Source organism: Schistocerca americana, chromosome 6 (genome assembly GCF_021461395.2).
Source record: "Schistocerca americana isolate TAMUIC-IGC-003095 chromosome 6, iqSchAmer2.1, whole genome shotgun sequence".
Taxonomy (NCBI): Eukaryota; Metazoa; Arthropoda; class Insecta; order Orthoptera; family Acrididae; genus Schistocerca; species Schistocerca americana.
This window is the reverse complement of record NC_060124.1, coordinates 153,081,623-153,102,371: the sequence shown is the minus strand read 5'-3', so window position 1 is coordinate 153,102,371 and position 20,749 is coordinate 153,081,623. Positions and strand designations below refer to the sequence as shown.

The following is a 20,749-nucleotide window of genomic DNA, read 5'->3' as shown; positions in this document are numbered from 1 at the left end:
GAACGCTCGCCATTGAGGACAGCATACTGGGTTCTATTACTTAATAAGTCTTCGAACAACTGACATATCTGTGAACTTATTCCATACGCTCAAACCTTCGTTAAAGTGACTATAAAATTAGCACATATTCATAATAAGAACCTAGAGATAAAACAAATTTTTTGAAAATAAAACGTTCAAATTTTTGTAAAATTATTTGTCTGAAAGTGAAAAACAAAATAGATCAAAGAGACATCTGACACACCTTTGAATGAAGCTCAAAATCATGTACAGCAAATGACGTGCCTATTGAGAACTTAAAGTTCAATGTTTAACCTAGAATTTTAAAAAGTACTAGCGGATATTTGGTGTCCATGTTTTGCAGCATCATTCAAAAATATGTCGAATATATCTCTGATCTGTTTCTTTACTTTTAGACCAATCATTTTCTTCAAAACTTGTTCTTATTTTCAAGTTTTATTCGCATTTCATATCCGCAGTTAGAAGTACCTGTTTATGAAATATTTCAATTTTCCCCTCAAAACGCTACTTAAGCTTTCATTAATTACCCTGATTATTTTCAAGTAATTACTTTTTTTTTTTACAAACCTATAATTCACAATGGACCCTCCGATAGCTCATTTGTCCACTTCCCACTCTTCGTTTGCCTATGCGGATTCGAACAAAAATCAATTCTGTATCTTTCCCTAAGATCACTAATTAAGTATTTATTAATTGCCCAGTTTACATTCAAGCAATTAATTTCTTTCCGAAACTAGAAGTTACTCTGATCAATTTGATATCCATTTGTCCATTTCCCAGTCTTTGCTCCGTTGAAACATTTGCCCAAAAAGCTTGCAAATTGACGAATATCCGTGTGGTCTTGGTTATGGTGCTTCTGATTGAATGTTGTGTCATTTGGCATACAAGATAGTCACACTTACTTACATTATTTCTCCTGATAAACTTTCACCGAAAAAAACCACCTGTTAAATTTGTTACTCTTCCGAGATCGTCATGCTGGTAAACAGAACTGGATTAGGTAATGCAATCTTTTGCAAGATACCGTTATTTATGTTCCCTTCACAGAGTAATATTTCAGATCTTTCATGCTGTCGCCACTAAGTTTTACTTCATTAGTTGAAGATCTCCCTTTTTGTGATGTTCATATATATGAACCCCATCTGGTCCCAAGGTAGGTGATGTAAGCTGGGTTGACTACCTTAAGACGCACGAAACACTTTTTGGCCCATTTTTGCTTTGTCCAACCTGTAAAGACAATTATTTTACTTAAATTTGGCACCGTTTTGTGTTGATAGTGTAGCAGACCTACTATAGTTTGTGATTCATAAACACAGTATGTTGTTACAGTTGAAAGCGAGTATTTTATTGTTATTGTTACATTTAGTCAAGGTATGCAGTGACCCACTAAGTCTTTAATTCTGGCGAGATCTCCTCTCAGTCCAGTATGCTCCCATCCTGGCGCTATGGGTGTTTTTCTCTACATGGGTCCATTTCATTGCAATTTCTAGGTGCAATTTTACTTCTGTTAGTGTCAGAAGAGAACGTTATGTTCTTATTAACTTTTTTTGCTGGTCCCTGTTCTGAATACAGTTGCGGTCAATTTCTAGGGGCTCTACGTCTCTCCTGACTTGCTTTATCCACTTGGCATAAATCATCTTTCCTCTTTAGACAGTGGTGAGAATTTTTGACGTGAGTCTCCTATTGTCCGTCCCTACTGAATGACCATAGAAGATTAGCCTCCTTTATGTGTTCTTTTATCGGAATCATCGTCTTTCTCAGAATTTTTCTGTTCTTCAGTTCTACGTCATGTCCATAATGTCCCGCTATCATTTCAAAAAATCATAATATGGAAACTGTTAGAGACGGAGCATTGTCGTTTGTTACAAAAAGTATAGCGTCTGTCAAAGTTTTTTCTTTTGTGGCATGTGCCCCATTCGTAGGACATCGAGGCGATATTCGAGTTCTTCCCATGTACGGACCAGCATTCCAGCATCAACAGTTCTGATTCCTTCATTGATTTGTATCATTTTGTATTATCACGAAATAGTGGAGAGAGTGTTACGCATATGATGCACGAGTTGGAGTGGCATTCATTAAAACAAAGCCGCTTTCCGGTGGGCCAGGATCTTTCCACGAAGTTCAATCGCCAACTTTTGCTTAGTAATGTGTCCGACTGCTTAGCTGAGTAACCTGTTTGCCTATCGTGCAATTGGCCCAAGTTCGATTAGCGGCCGACTGGGTGTTCTGCTGTCATCATCATCATCATCATCATCATCATCATCATCTCCGACGCGCAAGTCATCCAATGTGACGTCATCTGAAATACGACTTGCAACACGGTGGTCGACCTTCCTCGAAAAGGGCCTCCCGGCCAACAATGCCATACGATCTTTTTTTTTCGCGAGAATGCGAAACTATTTTGTTAGCACCCACCTACATAGGGAGAAATGATCATTTTAATAAAATGAGAGAAATCGGAGTTCGCAAGGAAAGATTTAAGTGTTCGTTTAACGAGCGCTCTGTTCGAAAATGGGAAGGCAGAGAAATAACTTGAAGGGTGCCCTGTGAATCCTCTGCCAGGCTATTAATTGTGATCTGTGGAGTAGTCATGTAGTGTAAACTTTCTATAACATTTTTCCCGTTTGTCAGAGAACTGAATATATTGATTTCGAAAAGCTTTCTCCTCCACGTAACGTGTATTTTACGTGTCGTATTCAATGACTGACTGTTGGTTGGGCCTGTGCTGCGCATGTGAACAGCGTCGTAGGATAAAACTTTAAACTACACGTAATGGAAAATCTTAAATAAAGAAAATGAATCTAATTAAATGCAAAAGAAAACTCATTGTGTTTTCAGTGAAAACTATATAAGTAAAATTCAGTACCGAAGCACATTATGAACGATGCATGATACGGAGTGCAATGTTAGACTAAGAATATCCACAAAAATACTCGGAAGAAAATAGCTGTTTGAAATCCCCAATACTCTTCACTGAAAATTAATGTACTTGCTAGCACGACTCCTGACAATACTGACTACATACTATTTGAACAAGAATGGAAGGTGAGTGTGTGTGTGTGTGTGTGTGTGTGTGTGTGTGTGTGTGTGTGTGTGTTGGGGCTTATGGGCGCTCAACGTCGAGGTCATCAGCGCCCTGACACACATTAAAGGGAACGAATGTGGAAAGGCCTAATAAAACAAACACACATGCAAAGAAAGCAGGAAACGAAGGAAAATGCTACATAAGAAAGTAGAACGTAAGGAAAGGGAAAACGTAGCAACCAGAATGCCACAGTAAATTGTCATTGGCTAGCCACTTACATAAAATATGGGCGAGCTTGTCACACAGTGAGCAAATTAAGATCCTCTCCTTAAAATCTTTGTAAAAACATTTGTCATGGCACAGAATTTTAAAACTTTAATCACATTCGTCCGAGTGTTGCCTAAAGAGATGGCAGGTCCGCTGGTAAGTCAGCCGCGGCCCGCTGGTCAGAAAATAAAACGCAATCCATTAAAACGTGGCGCACAGTGACCTGGACGCCACAAGCACCACACGTTGGAGGGTCCCCCCGTCGGAGCAGGAAGCCATGCGTCATAGGGATGCCTATCCGAAGCCGTGTGAGGAGAACCTCGTCCCGTCGACGGGGCTGAAAGGAAGTATACCACACACGCGTTGTGGGTTTGACTATATGGGGCTTATTGTCTGTCACTTCCAGCCACTCATCCTCCCACCGACGCATGACTCGTGAGCTCAACAGCGAGGTGAGTGTGTGCAGCGGTATAGCACACTGAGATACTTGTGGATCGAGACACGCCTCCTTGGCTGCGAGATCTGCCCTTTCATTCCCAGCAATGCCGACATGCCCCGGAACCCAGCAGAAAGCCACCACCTTCCCCAACCGCTGTAGGTGTGTAGGTAGGCTGTATAGGTTTTTTCATTGGTAACGCCACGTAGCGCTCTGTATGAAAATCACTGGCTGTGGTGCGTGCAGTCTGTGGCTGGTTTGCATTGTTGTTGACTATTGTAGCGTTGGGCAGTTGGCTGTTAACAGCGCGTAGCGTTGCGCAGTTGGAGGTGAGCCACCAGCAGTGGTGGATGTGGGGAAGTGAGATGGCGCATTTTTGAGAGCGGATGATCTGGACGTGTATCCATCAGAAACAGTACATTTGTAAGAATGGATGTCATGAACTGCTGTGTATATATCATCATTTTTGAACACTATTGAGGTAAATACATTGTTTGTTCTCTATCAAAATCTTTCATTTAGCTAACTATGCCTATCAGTAGTTAGTGCCTTCAGTAGTTTGAATTTTTAATTTAGCTGGCAGTAGTGGCGCTCGCTGTATTGCAGTAGTTCGCGTAACGAAGATTTTTGTGGGGTAAGTGATTTGTGAAACGTATAGGTTAATTTAGTCAGGGCCATTCTCTTGTAGGGATTTTTGAAAGTCAGATTGCGTTGCGCTAAAAAAATTAAGCACAGTCTCGTACAATTTTTCTAAGGGGACGTTTCAGGTGGAGGAGGGCATCCTCGATGGTCTGGTCTATTTTATCTGCTGGATACAAACGTTGCAAAGAGTGAAGGGCACTTAGTGAGTCGGAACAGACAAGAAATTTATGACAGGAAGAATGTCTCTTCTGCTCCAGTGCTCGCAAGATCGCAAACAATTCTGCATCAAAGACAGTAAACGTCTGAGGCAGTCGGACCTTGAGGACACGATCCGGAATCCCCTTGTTTCGACCCATCCGTAAAAACAGCTACATAGTCGTGGTACTCGGATAAAATGGCAGAAAATGCTACATTAAAAACGGCGGCAGGAGTGCAATCTCTCATGTACTGCAATAAATCTAAAATCACTCCGGACCTCTTCAGTAACCAGGGTGGCAGGCGGTTAAAACCCAGGATTTGGGGTTGTACAGACTCAACACCGAGGGACTCTAGCACACGTTGCACACGGATCCCAAACGGCAACGTAGCCCGGGGACGGTGGAAAAAAAGGCGGTCCAGAGGTGAATGAGCAACAAGATGGTGAGCAGGCGAGGTGGGAGCTGCAAGCAACTTACAAGCCTGGCGCACCAGCAGGAGCTGCCGCCGGATAGTAAGTGGCGGTTCCCCAGCCTCAGCACAGAGGCTGGGTGTGGGACTGGTCCGATAAGCACCCGTGGCCAGTCGAATCCCAGCATGGTGGACAGCGTCAAGGATTTGCAAATAAGACGGCCTCGCTGACCCATACACTGTGCACCTATAGTCCAGCCGTGAACACACAACAGCTCGATAAAACTGAAGGAGACGCACCCTGTCCGCTCCCCAAGACCTGTGGATATTCAGTGCCTTCAGGGTTCTGGCTTTCAAGTCGCGTAGGTGTGGCAGCCATGACAACCTGGAGTCAAAAATTAGGCCCAGAAACCGCACTGTGTCTCTAAAATGTAGGACAGTATCCCCCATATGCAAGGCAGGCAATGTAAAAAGACGACGAGAACGATTAAAATGAACACAAACACACTTATCGGAAGAAAACCGAAAACCCGTCTTTGCAGCCCACTCTTCTAACCGCCGCACTGTTAGCTGCAACTGACGGCTCACGGTTGCAACACTGGAGGAGGAACAGAAAACAGCTAAGTCGTCCACAAACAAGGAGCACTGTACTGGACTCCTCACTGTAGACGTTATACTGTTGATGGCTATGGCAAAGAGGGTAACGCTTAAAACACTGCCCTGGGGGACACCGTTCTCTTGCTCAAAGCGATCAGACAGTGTGTTACCAATGCGGGTCCGAAAAAATCGCTGAGACAGGAAAGACCGAATGAAAATGGGGAGGCAGCCACGAAAGCCCATTGATGCAGTTGTGCAAGAATACAGTGTCTCCAAGTAGTATCATATGCCTTACTGATATCAAAGAAGATACCGATACAGTGATGCTGACGGAGGAAAGCCTGCTGAATAGCCGCCTCTAGGAGGGTCAGGTTGTCGACCGTGAACCTAAATTTTCGGAATCCACACTGAGAGCGGCTAAAGAGCTGTCTGGTCCAGACGGCCAGACGGCAGTTAACCATCCGTTCCAGGGTCTTTCCGACACAGCTTGTCAAGGCGATACTACGATAACTACTGGGACATGTGCGGTCCTTTCCTGGTTTGAGGAGAGGGATGAGGATTGCCTCCCTCCACGAGGTGGGGAACACTCCTGTCTGCCATATGAGATTAAAACATTCGAGGAGGATTTCCAATACCACATGTTCAAAGTTCAGCGTGGATGTGCACTGTCATGCTGGAAGACGATAGACGGATGTACCTACGCGATAGGCGGTAGCGGGAACTGTTCGAGCATCATGTCCAGGTAAACATTTCCCGTTATCATTCTCTCTTCGGTCTATCACGGATGTGTTCAAGTATATTGTGTGGGTTTTCGGAGCGCTAAATCTTAATTTTGTGACGATTCACAAGTCAAGAAACGTGGGAAGTTACTTAGTCTTGAGAACAGGTGCTTTTTAGTGTGTCTGTCAGCACCTATGGAGGCCAGAATGGGACACGCGAATGCGTACCACAGGGGACGATAGTTTGGCTGCAGTGCTCGGACCATTTGCACTTAGTGCGCTGGGAGTTATAACCGCTTATGTGTCACTTTATGGACAGTTGATCTTGCTTCCTGCAGTTCTCTTGATGCATGACGAGTTGACTTCTGGGTGCTGCGTTGAAATGCGGTTTGTACCCAGTGAACAAGTGATTGAGACACAAGGGGGTGGGGGCCCGTCCACGTCACGGAACGTCTTTAAAATAGCCTCCTCTTTAAGTTTTTTTAACCATCTCGTTGTGCTTATTTTTGCCAGTTGTGCCATTCCACAGTGGCGTCGATAATACTTCTGTACCGCTGTCACAGATTTGGATTCTGCACACGAGATGATATATTGCGCCTTCTCCTAGTCTGTCACCATTTTGATACGCTCCAAGACAGAGCTGTGACAAATCAAAAACGTAAAAATTTCTCAGAGCAACTAAACGTTTTACAACAAACCACGATTCTCTATCCCTAATAGTTTCCTAGTTATGATTTTTTGAAAAGATAGTGACACTTTGTCCCTTCCTTATCATGTATAGGCATTTCGGAACCTACAGTTCCGAAGGTCTCACCACGCGGTGTTGTAGAGTCGGAGTTTTATCTTGAGAGAAAGAGATTTAGAATTGCGAATGTTCTTACAGAGATGATAGGGCAACAGCCTTAACACAGTGGATACGCCGGTTCCCGTCAGATCACCGAAGTTAAGCGCTGTTGGGCGTGGCCGGCACTTGGATGGGTGACCATCCGGGCCGCCATGTGCTGTTGCCATTTTTCGGGGTGTGATGTCAATGCGGAGCTACTCGACCGAATAGTAGTGGCTCCGGTCAAAGAAAACCATCAAAACGAGTGGGAGAGCGGTGTGCTGACCACACGCCCCTCCTCTCCGCATCCTCAGCTGAGGATGACACGGCGGTCGGATGGTCCGGATGGGTCACTTGTGGCCTGAAGGCGGAGTGCTTACAGAGATGATAGACTCTCTCCAGTTTGGTACATATGTTGTTCAGGGTCAAGTCGCCATTGATTTTCGGGCTTATCCACTCTTCTAGATATCTGAAAGAGTTTTATGTGTTACTGTATCACCCTATGGAATCATGTTGCCTGTACCTCTGATATTTGTGATATAGTCTTGTTGATGGTGAGCTTAAATCCAACCTTAGCTTTTATATGTGTGAAATAGGAGACTTGCTAAGTAACTTCTCCTACACTATGCTAAAAGTGTGTGGCAATGTGCGAAGACTATACAGTTGACTACTAACTTGTTCTTTTTGTAACCAATTATCAATCCAGAGTCATCCATAAATGTCTTCGACCATCCACGAATAATTTTTTTTCATCATGCAGTTGATATTTTGAGTTGACCACTTATTGTCTTCAGTTCTTATCTTGAAGTTCTTTGACAACTCTCCTCTGAATTTTGCTATGGATGTCGTATAAGTACGCGTCACTTCCACACGATTCAGTGAATTGTTGCCTAGGCCTATTTCGGTTAATGTCTGGAAGCGGGAATATATGTCTACCGTTTCGTAGGCCTTTTGGAAGCCGACAAGGTGAGGCTCATGAGTGTTTGTTTTGAGGTGCAGCATCTGTTCTGTACATGCCATAATCCTGATCTCCTGAATCTGGCTTGATACTCTCCACTTTTGTGAGCAACGCTTTGGGAAATATCTTATATATAGTTGTTAATGCCTGATCCGTCTGCCTTCTTGTATAGCGGGTAGATGATTACAGAGGTCCAATCATGTGGAAGTCTTTCTGTCTCCGAGATCACTAGGATGTCATAAACTCTTCTTATTGACTCCTTACCTACATATCGTAACGTACTACCCCCCCGCATCCACCCCTGACTAATCAGCTATGCTAATATATCGACCACGATCGCGTGAGCCTAACCGTATCAGAAAATTTTAAGGCACTCGTTTCCGAAGTGAATAACCGATTAGTGGGGGAAAGCGTACAAAAAATAGTTCAAATGGCTCTGAGCACTATGGGACTCAACTGCTGAGGTCATTAGTCCCCTAGAACTTAGAACTAGTTAAACCTAACTAACCTAAGGACATCACAAACATCCATGCCCGAGGCAGGATTCGAACCTGCGACCGTAGCGGTCTTGCGTTTCCAGACTGCAGCGCCTTTAACCGCACGGCCACTTCGGCCGGCTGAAAGCGTACAAGATTCTCTTTTGCGAATCAATGGTGCTCAGATTTTCTGTAGTAGGAAATATGCAGGACTCTAGTCAAGGGGCCGGCCGCTGTGGCCGAGTGGTACTAGGAGCTTCAGTCCGAAACCGCGCTGCTGCTACGGTAGCAGGTTCGAATCCTGCCTCGGGCATAGATGTGAGTGATGTCCTTAGTTAGGTTTAAGTAATTTATAACTCTAGGGGACTGATGACCTCAACTGTTAAGTTCCATAGTGCTTAGAGCCATTTCTAGTCAAGGACACAAAGACATAGGTGAAAGATGAGATGAGGAAGTTAGAATTTTAACAAGTAACTATTATTACTTAAAATTTCACTCAGTGTCACTAGGTTTTTTTCACAATATTTCTGATTTGAACGAAAATTAAGTCTTACAGTCTGTCAGAGGCGTCGACACTTTGGCTTCGATGTCTGTGACAATGTTATTTTTACTCCATTTATTATGGACGCCCTAACATTAGCGATTGCCAGTTATGGGGCAGGATCTTGATGGTCCTGGAGCATTATGCCAGGTGCTTACAATTAAATTGATGGTGTTCCGAGTGGTGCACTGCAGGCTGTACACATCGCAGGACGTCGAAACATCGTAGGTATGTTCATTAATGGGTAAGCACGTGGACTATGCTGAAAAAAATAATAGTTCCACTTTCTACCTCTACGTGAACAGCTGGCGCTCTAAGCGGTTTGAATGTGTTGTGGGAGCAGGGAAAGGGGAGGAGCGATCAGACACATGATAATGGTGGTTCCGACACGTTTATTAGGATATGGTCATAAGTTACAACATGTGTTCAGTATGGTCTACCTACTCAGCAACTTGCTGCATCCGTAACACGGCATGATTTGACAGTTGCTCGCAGGATATCTGGTGTGATCAGAGCGATATGTCGTCTTACGCTATTCTTCAGATCAGGAAGAGTCCGAATATAATCTGATAGACACGACTTTTCTTATCTGATAGACGCGACTTTTCATATATCACCACAACCAGAAGGCACGTGGATTTAGGTCAGGGTATCTGGAACTTTGCACATCTTAAAATTGACCAGAGATGATGCTGTCGTTACTGAATATTTCTTGAGGCAACTCTTTGCCTGGCAAGCGACGTGTGGTTTCGCCACATATTGCATGAAAATAGTGGTGTGGACACAGTTGTGTTTTTACAAATTCGGAATCACGTGTTGCACAAAGAGGTCCTTATGGGTCACAGATGTCACTGTACACCTAACATGCTCGTGTGGTGTCACCTCCTCGAAGACAAATGCACCAACAATGAAGGAGCGGGCAAATCCACACCACACAGTCGCATAAGATGAGTGCTGTGATTGTTCCTGCACAATATGTGGTGGCGTAGAACTCAACATGAGACAGTTCTGTGCATTCACGGCACCGTACAGGGTTAAATATTCCTCATCAGTCCAAATAATATTCCATGATCAAATGTCATCCATTTTCAAGTGTGCCAAAAAAAACGAAAGTCAATGCCAAGCCGTGTAGCCCATCTAGGAGCTTCACTTTGTGGACATTCTGAATCTTGTAGGGATAACTGAGTAAAATGCACTGCCAAATCTTTTGAACTGTTGACAATGGGAGAGACAATTCCCACGGTACAGCTCGAGCACTGATTGCTGAATTTCAAGCGTGTGCTGCAGAGTCGGCTATGGTTACAGCAACCACATCAACAACTTCCATGGGAATGGGCCACTTCCCTCTGCCTGCTGCACCACTTACTTCACACACTTCTTCAAATTTCTTAATCGTATTCTTTAGCCCATTGATTGACAAGGAGCCTCTTCGTAGCTGTTTCTGTTGGCGTTATTCCCAGCGCTGCTATTGCTGCCATTCTGATAAAACGACTTGTCAGTAGCCATTCTGCTCAACAGCCATTGCGTATCGTATGGAAAACTTCAACCCTCTTACCACTTCACACAGAGTCACTTCACAAAAGACATGAGCACATGTCACCAAGTGACAAACAACATACTGATATCAAAACAGGAAACGTTCCACATTCTGACTTCTTACACCGCCATATTTTTACCTGGTGACTGAAAGTGAAACTGTTATTTTTTCACCTGTTATTCTTTTCAGCATATTCCGCGAGCGCACTAGGTAATGAAAACTACGATTTTTCAGCGTCCTGCAATGTATACAACCCGCACTGCAGCATTTGGAACACAGTTCAATTATCACCTCCCGGCATACCTGTCCACACTTGTCGCAATCGTTATGCCTCGCACTTCGTACTGTAATTTGGTCTCTCGTGGACCTTACTTTTCACTCCGCACAGAACAAGCACATCCACACAACCACACGTCTAACACTAGCGTGGTGTGCATTCCCTCTGACGTCACACAACTACGTAAAGAATTAGTGCTAGTATTTCACTTTACTCCTTGACACGCAACAAAATATTTATCTAACCTTTCATATTGGCACTGGCCCGGTATAACGATAATATGCATCACATTACAAAGGTTACCTACATTGGTTTAACAATATTTGTATTAACTACAAAACATATTCGTCTTCAATCATGGGTGACATTTCAAAATCTACAGAAAAAATAATCAGACAATACTTACAGGATACAGTGAAAAAATTAGATAGCACATTACACTGCTGCAGCATTTCCGCAGCTCCACGATAGTACCACCTACCACTTCTCCTGTGTTGGGTTTGAGTTCAGAAATAAACCTACATTTCCTTTTTAGTGTGTAGTGCTGCGAGAAGAGCGTAGGTTCTTCACAATTTCCTCTGAGTATAGGAGTTTGTTGGAATAGTCTCTTACTGCAATCTTGGTTATTAGGTTTCAGTTTTCCATCTGATTCCTGGAGGTGAATTGCTTATGCCGATTGGGGAGTTACCTGCGATTTGATAGCTCGGTAAAGAATTGTGGTGTTGATAAAAAGCTCTAGAGTTCCCAGCCGGACGGCAGTGTTGACCACACGACTGGAAACCCGAGAGCTTGTATTCAATACTATACGTTGCGAAAGCTTACATTCACAGAAATTGTGGTGTTGTCCGTCTTGCAGTCGCTCCTCATCTGGTCGACGATATCCTTGATATGTTGGTGAACTTCGTGTTTTGTACTTCGTGTTCTGTGGTTTTCCTAGTTGTTAGGAAGCTTGTGCAATTCACCGTGCTCTTATCACTGTTTTTGCTCAGTCATGGTTCTTCTCTCCTCAGTTACCTTGTCGGATGAATCTGTTCGCCGTGGATGTTTTTGATCTTAGTCTCTGAGACAGTTTCATAGCTAGAATCTTGGTGAAATTGTCTGTCTTAAAGATGCGATGATTGGATCCTGTAAGTCTTAATTAGTGTTAGAAATTTTTGACTGAGAACATACCACCGATTTAAATCACTAATCACAAGAGTTCATTTTCTGTCACAAATATTTAATAAGGTGATTTATGTTTGGCCTATCAATCAGGATATCAGAGGAAAATTTAATGTAGACTATCGTGTCAAATCGTGCCTGTCTTAAAGTTGGCGCTCGAGTGGTCACAACCTGGTGCTGTGTTATTCGTGTGATGATCGGAGGTCTGCTTCTTTACCTATCACAACATTAAAAAATTTATTTTTATGCTGTACATATTGCTAGTCTGTTATAAAGCTAAGAGTTGATTTATTTTGCGTTTTTACCTCACACGATTTTTAACGCTGTTTCCCATTTGTTATATATGTTTCTATTTCAGCTCCTAAATCATTGCATTTACTGGCGTTCATCTGTCTTTTACTGCTTCTATTTGCTACTGACACCTAATTTCAAACTGCGTACACGTTGGTACTTACAAATTCTAACCAGTTTACCAAACTAGCTTATAGCTCTAATGTTATGAAAATTACAGATACTGTAATACTGCCGAGCTTTCAGGGACTAACGACAAGCACTGATGACAAATGTGCTGAATCATTAATGGATCAAACGTATACAAATAATTGTACGTTCCTAAAGCAAAACTTTTCCAAATAATTCGTTGTGAATATAGAGTAGTATCCCACAGATACAGAATTTGGAATATCAGAAATGTGAATTTAAGAAATAGTTACGTTTAAAGTAAACTCTAAACGTCGAAAAAATGATAAGTTAATTTGGCGAACAAGTTCTTGGAGGAGTTTTCTAAGCTGTGGACATGGTCCCAACACCCAGAATAAAGTAGGGTATACTAAGCTAGAAACATTCCGACAGACCACTTAAATACACAGAGGTTTGGTTTTTGATTTTGTCATAACGACCTATACTCCCTACTGGACGAGAATTCTGATTCGCTGGAAGTTCATTACAGCCTGCTCAAGACTTATTTGCTTGTTCGTTCACATCGGTATTCAGATATTCACTATATATACACCTTGGCTATCCATTACGTCCTTTTGACTTGATTTTGTAATCACTGAAATAAAATCACTTAACGCCTGCCTACACGAACAGACAACACGGCAGGAAGCAGACTTTTCTGCACGAAGAGCTGCTATCCACATGAGCTCCTATGGTGGTGTATATATTCGTCGTCTATTCATAAATCTTTTGCAATCTAAATGCAAACGCCCGATATGGAGCACATTGTGTTTTTTTACTTTTTTTAAATAGCGTTTCATCTCATGTAACTGTTACGCACGAGAAAAATTTTGATGTATGTTATTCACCAGGGCAAAATTTACCTGAACGATGTAGTTTGTCGCATAAGTTAGTGGAGATTTCGTCTGTCACGTTGTCACACAGGTACCTAAATAGTACGAAATACACTGATAAGCCAAAACATTATGACCACTGACACCGCGACGTTGGATGCCGTCTGGTGGCTTTCCATCCATTGAGATAAGCTATTTTAACAAAGGGAAGATTATTATTAGGCAGAACCTTTGAAGTATTATCACGAAAACCGTGAAGCTGGTCGAATTTTCAGATGGTACTGTCGTTATCATCTCCGAAAGAGATAGGGCAGTGAAAGTATCAATAGGCACTAAATGGTTGGACGTCCACGATTCGCCGCAGAACGTGGGGTTCGGAGACTTGTCTGCTCTGTAACGTACGATAGATGGTGATTCGCGGCATCCGTGCCAACACAGCACAACGCTGGTTCACGCACAAGTTTTTCGGAGCCTGCCGTTCATCGTATTTTGTTGAACATGGAGCTTTGCAGAATACCACCGCTACGTCTTCACACGTTGACCCAACGATATCGTCAATTACGATTGCAGAGGGCACGGGACCATCGAGATTGGAACGTCGATCAATGAAAACGTGTATGCTCTTTGGGTGAATTTTTGCTATACGAGGTCGGACCCCGACTGGTAGGAGCAGTATTATGCTGTGGGAGACGTTTTCCTACGCTTGCGTGGAATCTATGGTAGTAATCGAAATCGAAGACACGCTGACAGCTGCCAACCATCTGAATTCCGTCATGCTTGAAGTCTGCACGACGGCGATGTTATTTTTCAGCAGTATAATTGTCCGTGTCTCGGCGGCAGAACCATGCTACACTGATTTGAGGGGCATTACAGTGACCTCACCTTGATGTCTCTGTGACAAAATTCGTCTGGTATAAATCCTATGGAGCAAATCTGGGCCGCTATCTGACGCTATCACCGTGTACGCAAATCAGCGGCCCGTTGTTTACTCGCATTACATGAGCTGTACGTAGACATGTAATGCCACATACCTCCACAAAACTATCAAAAACTGTCGGATTCCTGATACACAGATCAGTGATGTATTTCGTTCCAAAGACGGACACACAAGCTATTAAGTAGGTCGTCACAATGTTTGCCTCATCAGTGTCTTTATCAATTATCATTTTTTATTTTAGGTTCTTAGTTGTTCTTAGGGTGACTTAGTGAATGTTGCACATTTTAAGGTTATGAGGAGTGTTGTTTAAAAGCTAGTAAACGAACCGTGGAACATTAGAAGTCTAACATATGTGATACTTTGTTTTCTGTAGATTTAACAGTAGGTTGTAGGCAGCGTAAGAAGCTGGAAACATTTGCGCCATGTATGGTATAAGTAAATGAAGTAAATTACATCAGAAAATAGTTTTCTCGTTTCAATCCAGATCTTTTCAATCCAGATCTTAGCTCCATTCAAGTAGACGAAGGTGCTTTGATGAATGAGGTTTTTACGGATTACTGGGCATTGTGATGAACTGTGACCATTTAACCTTTGTGAAACACCTGCAGTCAGTGGGCAATGTTGGAGAAAATAGAAAGAAAGGAAGCTTAAGATTAAACGTCATCTCGACTGCAAGATCATTAGAGGTGAATAAAAAGTTTGATGGGGAAGGAAATCGACTGTGTCTTTTCAGAGAAATTATTTCAGCATTTGCCTGTCGCTTTAAGGAAATAACGGAAAACCTGAAACAGTATGATCGGACAGGTAAATAAACCACGTCGTGTTAATTTCATAAAATTAAAATAATGGTTGGCACTGAAAAAATATCTGAAGCCAAAGGCATTGTAAGATCCCAAAATGTAGCGTTGTGCAGCTGGTGGCACAAATTATTAAACTATTTGTTTGTGTTAAGAACTGCATGCCTGGAGCACATCCAACGCGGGTGGCATCTGTTGCAAAAAGGAAAAGAAAAAAAGAAATGAGGCGTCTTGTGGTCGTAGGATAAGAAAAGCGACCATGGAAACTGTAACTAGTGTTGCTACTTACGAAAACTCGCTACTAAAAGCTGCTTATTTTAAAAAAGAATCTATCCAGGAGTTTGGCTGGAAAGGAATCCCTACAGTAAATATTCTCCTTAGCGCCCAAAAACGTTAACTTTTCTCGCTTTTTATAAGAAAACCTCCGAGAACATATCTTTGTTGACGAAAATGCGCTTTAAACTTGGATTGACGACAACCTTATCTCCGAACCAGTAGCTTTCTACAGGCATAGAATAAAAAATTGCCTGAGCATCAAATGACTGTTTTAGTTAATGCAAGGAATAAATCGTTAATGATTAATTTCTCTTTTATATTGTTCTGTTATATTTAGTAAACTAATCAGAAGCGTTATAAAAATAAGCACTGATCTCATACAAACGAATTACAACTTATCACAATACTCTTACAAGGAAAGTCTAACTTAATAAAACAAATGACAAATAGTATCTTTAAAACGGGACTGTTCGGAACATCACCCATTAGCAAGATATTACGCACTTTAACCCTGACGTGATCTGTGTCTGGGTGAAGTCTTGTGTCATACCGAAGAAACATTCTGATATTACCACAAATATATTTAAGACTGACCGTTAGAGCGGATCTAAAAAACAACTATTCGATGTATGTTCACAAAAACTAAAAAAATATGAGGGTATAAGGAGAAAAATGAAAGTTTAAGATGAGTGCAAAACCACAATTTGTTAAATTTTTCACCTTTAATGCTAGGGGATAGTAAACCGAGATTACATCAAGACTTAAAATGTATAAGTTATGATTTCCTTGCTGGTTTTCGATCTGGAAGCTGCCATCCCTGTAAGAGGACAAGTAAAAAGTAGACAAGTTGTCTATGTCTCCAGCGAGTTTAGAACCTAGAACTAACGCATCTTCGCTTTCACAGAGCGACTACGTTGTCACTTAGCTAGCGAGCCGGTACTGTCTACACTATGTTGCCATTGGCATAGTGATGGATAACACAGATATTTCGCAGTGTTAAATATGAGATTGGGTATAAAGTCTATGTGGAACAACCTTACTCAAATCAAATTATAAATTTGACAACCCAATGTCACACCTTAAGTGGGTTGGAATTGCTACGCAGCGCTTTGCAATTGGCGATGTTTGCTCTTTAATTAGGTCCTGACTATTTCATACTAACGAAGCTTATAGGCTATCAGATATTTCATTCGAGAATTATCAAAGTGTAATTATTACAATAGACTGCTACGTTCAGTTGTACTCTACTTGTGGCTGAATATGACTCACTCCGTGACGCTAATTTTAATTTCATTTCATTGCTGCCGACATGCAGTACGAGTTCCAAACTGTTGTGTGAGAAGTGTTTTCTGCCTTGTGAGAGTCGCCGAGACCATTTTGTATCGGCTGACAATCAGAAATGGTTGCAGGCGTCCGCAAAGCTGTTCTTTAGCACCTTCTCGCCTTCTACGGTAATTCGTTGGTTACTACAGTTGTGTTAATTCTATAGATAATTTGCATAACAAATTTTATCTTCTGGCACACAAGTGACATGGTGGTCACTGCACATGTTGTGTGTCTTACAATTTGATACAGCACCACATCACAAATGCTTTGATCCTCTTTTCTTCCGGTTTTAATACAGTCCATGTTTCACTGCCCTACAATTCCGTGCTCCAAACGCACATTCTCAGAAATTTCTTCCTCAAATTAAGGCCTATGATTGTTACCAGTAGATATCTCTTGGCCACGAATGCCCTTTTTGCCAGTGCTAATCTGCTTCTGATGTCCTCCATGCTCTGTCCATCATTGGTTATTTTCCTCCCCAAGTAGTAGAATTCGTTAACTTCATCTACTTCGTGAAAATCAATACTGATGATAAGTTTCTTGGTGATCTCATTCCTGTTACTTTTCATTACTTTCGTCTTTCTTCGATTTACTCTAAATCCATATTCTGTACTCATTAGACTGTTAAGATAACAGGAAAAAACATATATTGTACTAAAGAGAGCCTTAGAGGGCATAATTTGTAGATGAAGACAGATATTAGAATACATGAATAATATAACTGAAAACGTTTAGCGGCTGTAATGTGATTGACACAGGAGAGGAACTCATGACGAACTGCATCAAATTATTCAGGATATATGAGGAAAAAAAGTCTTCATTAGAGAATTATGCATATGTTCTTCCTACTGTTCTTCAATCCGAAGATCAATTTCAAGCAGTTCTCTCAGCTAATCTAACATATGTATTCTGCTTATCTCTACATAACTACTACAACCCGCATCCACTTGAACCTATTTACTTTATTCGAAGCTTCGTACTTACGCACATCCCCTACACACACACACACACACACACACACGTCTGCCGCCATTACCAAATCGACGGCTTCCTGATGCCTCAGGACGTGTCCTATCTAAATGATTCCGACTTTTAGTAACGTTGTAACACAAATTTATTTTCTTCACAATTCGACTACATTACATTATCATTGCCAACCGCACACTTCATTGTTTTTTATTTCTTTTCTCTGAACTTTTAATTTTCTTTCATAACTTCTCCTTGGTATGTTCTACTGGTTGCTCAATGCACAGATTGAATAACGCCGGAGCCGGCCGGAATGGCCGTGCTGTTCTAGGCGCTGCAGTCTGGAGCCGAGCGACCGCTACGGTCGCAGGTTCGAATCCTGCCTCGGGCATGGATGTGTGTGATGTCCTTAGGTTAGTTAGGTTTAATTAGTTCTTAGCTCTAGGCGACTGATGACCTCAGTAGTTAAGTCGCATAGTGCTCAGAGCCATTTGAACCATTTGAATAACACCGGAACAGACTACAACATTCTCTATCCCTCCCTTCTCAACTATTGTTACACTTCATGTTCTTCAGCTACCGTCTAGTTTTCATAGAAGTTGTTAAAAACCTTACACTCCTCCATTTATCCCTTCTACCGTCAGGATTTCATTGTGTCTTCTGGTCAACAACAAAAAAATGACTCTGAGCACTATGGGACTTAACATCTGTGGTCATCAGTCCCCTAGAACTTAGAACTACTTAAACCTAACTAACCTAAGGACATCACACACATCCATGTCCAAGGCAGGATTCGAACCTGCGACCGTAGCGGTCACGCGGTGCCAGACTGAAGCGCCTAGAACCGCACGGCCACACCGGCCGGCTTCTTCTGGTCAACATTGTCAAATGTTCTCTCAAAATCTAAGAATGCTAGAAACATAAGTTTGCCATTCTTCAGCATATTTTCTGAGATAGGGCCGGTGTCGCCTCACATATTCCTATATTTCCTCGGAATCCAAACTGTTGTGTCTAGGCAAGACAGCCTAGACACAATGAGAGGAAGCCGAAAGGCACGCGCTTAAACTCACGCAGGCTGGCGTGAGGTCTGAAACAGGATACGTAATGAATGCTATAAAGAAAAGTACGTAGCTTCTGGAATGCTTAACTTTAATCCACATTTGTAGAACATCGCTCTTGATGATACATTAATAGAATCTCATCAATTGAATACGGCGCCTTGCTAGGTCGTAGCAAATGTAGCTGAAGGCTATGCTACAAACCTATCTTTTCTGAGCTCGGCTTCTACTAGTTTTTCGATACTTCTGTAAATAATTCGTGTCAGAAATTTGCAAACCGTTTTGCTACTTATTACACCAACAGTTCAGTAATATTCTCATCTGTCACGCAACTGCATCTGCAACCTTACGTTCTTCCTGAAGTCTGAGGGCATTTCGCCTATGTTATATATCTTGCATACAAGTTAGAATAGTTTTGTCATGGTATTTTCTCCCGAGAATAGCAATAATTTTGAGAGAATGCCGTCTACTCCAAATGCCTTGTATAGACTTAAGCGGTTTAGTGCTCTGTCCAATTCAGTATATCATTTGTTATCCAAGGATTTTATTTATCCAACCCTAAAGCTTCTGTCAGTATTAAGACTTACAGCAACAGTTCTTAACCAAAGGGTCTTAGTTCCAACACGAATTTACATTCAGATAAAGAAACAATAGACCATGTCAATAATTTGTTTACCAACCATCCTGGGCTGTCGATGCACTGAACATATAGTTGAGCAATTCCTTCCCTATCGGAGATTAACTATGGGTTTAATGAAGCAACAAGTGGCCACTACTGAATTGTGTCTAAGTAATGAGGTTTTTAGTTTCCAGTATGCATAAAACAAACCAAGAAAAATTTCAACAGCTATTGAAGAGTAGGGCCACCCTAATAATCACATATATAACATAGCGAATTATGTATGTTATCAATCACCACGAAAATGAGAGCATATTGGAGGCAGTACCAGGTCACTAGCTGAATAGTAACGCAGCCACTTTGTGAATGGGCAGATGCATTAGTTGTAGGCTCTGATCTGGCTGTATTTTACTTCTCTTATCGGACTACAAGCATCCAGATCGAAAATCCATAAGGAAATGCTAACTTCTCCATCTTAAAACTTATCATAATCACGTTTTACCATCCCTAGCTCTAAGGTGAAAAATATAACAAACTGTAACTTTGCACCCCTGTTAAAACTTACACTTTTCTCCATATAACGAAATACTTTTTAGTTTTACGTCAACACTTAATTCTTAATTCGATTGATTATGTGAGGCATTCATTAATTTGTCAACTACGTTTTTCTTTGGGTCTGCTCCAACTGCCAGTCTTAAATATTTTTGTGGTAATCTCAAGATGCTTCTTGGCTAGGACACGGGACTTCACTTTTGACTAGGGACAGATCATGTCGGGGTCAAAAGCATATAATATTTTAATAATGTATGATGTTTTGTGCACGCTCGTATTACAGATATTATTTGTTTTTGTTTTATACGTGTCGTGATAGGTTGTAGCCCGTTTGTATTAGAACAGTGCATATTTTGTAGCGCTGCTTCTTTGTTTATTTACCCTCGAGCGGGCGCTCCAATTTTCATAACACGAGCGGGCGCGCAGCGTACTTTTTACACTTGTAAATAACAGCTGACGTTATGTTACCAAGGTAAACGTGTATGAGCAAAATCACTGTTTAATTTTAGTATAATTAAACAACAATAAAGTAAACTTATATTACATGAGCTAAATCATTGTTTACTTAAACAATAATAAAGTAACCGTTCATTGTATCAATCTGTTGTCGTGTACAAGTGTTACCCCAGAGTAATCACCCACTCTGAACATTAAACAGCGCAGTTGTATCACATCCCAGCCAAACGCTTACTCGATTAGCAATTATCTCGTGGAAAACTGCTTCGTTGTGGCATTTTGCTGCTAACTCGGAATCTAGGACATAGATCGTAAGTTTTCCTGACCTAGCTCCTGTTTGTTTTGTATTACAGCTGCTCACTTGGACATTTGATGACACAACTT

General features: G+C 41.8%; 1 protein-coding gene and 1 pseudogene across 1 annotated transcript in view; both read left to right on the top strand.

The window, feature by feature from the left end:
- LOC124619508 (sodium-dependent noradrenaline transporter-like) overlaps positions 1–20,749 on the top strand; it is a 403,071-nt gene that overhangs the window by 22,093 nt on the left and 360,229 nt on the right. The gene's annotated exons all lie outside the window — the stretch shown is intronic.
- On the top strand, positions 7,206–7,323 carry LOC124620403 (annotated as a pseudogene).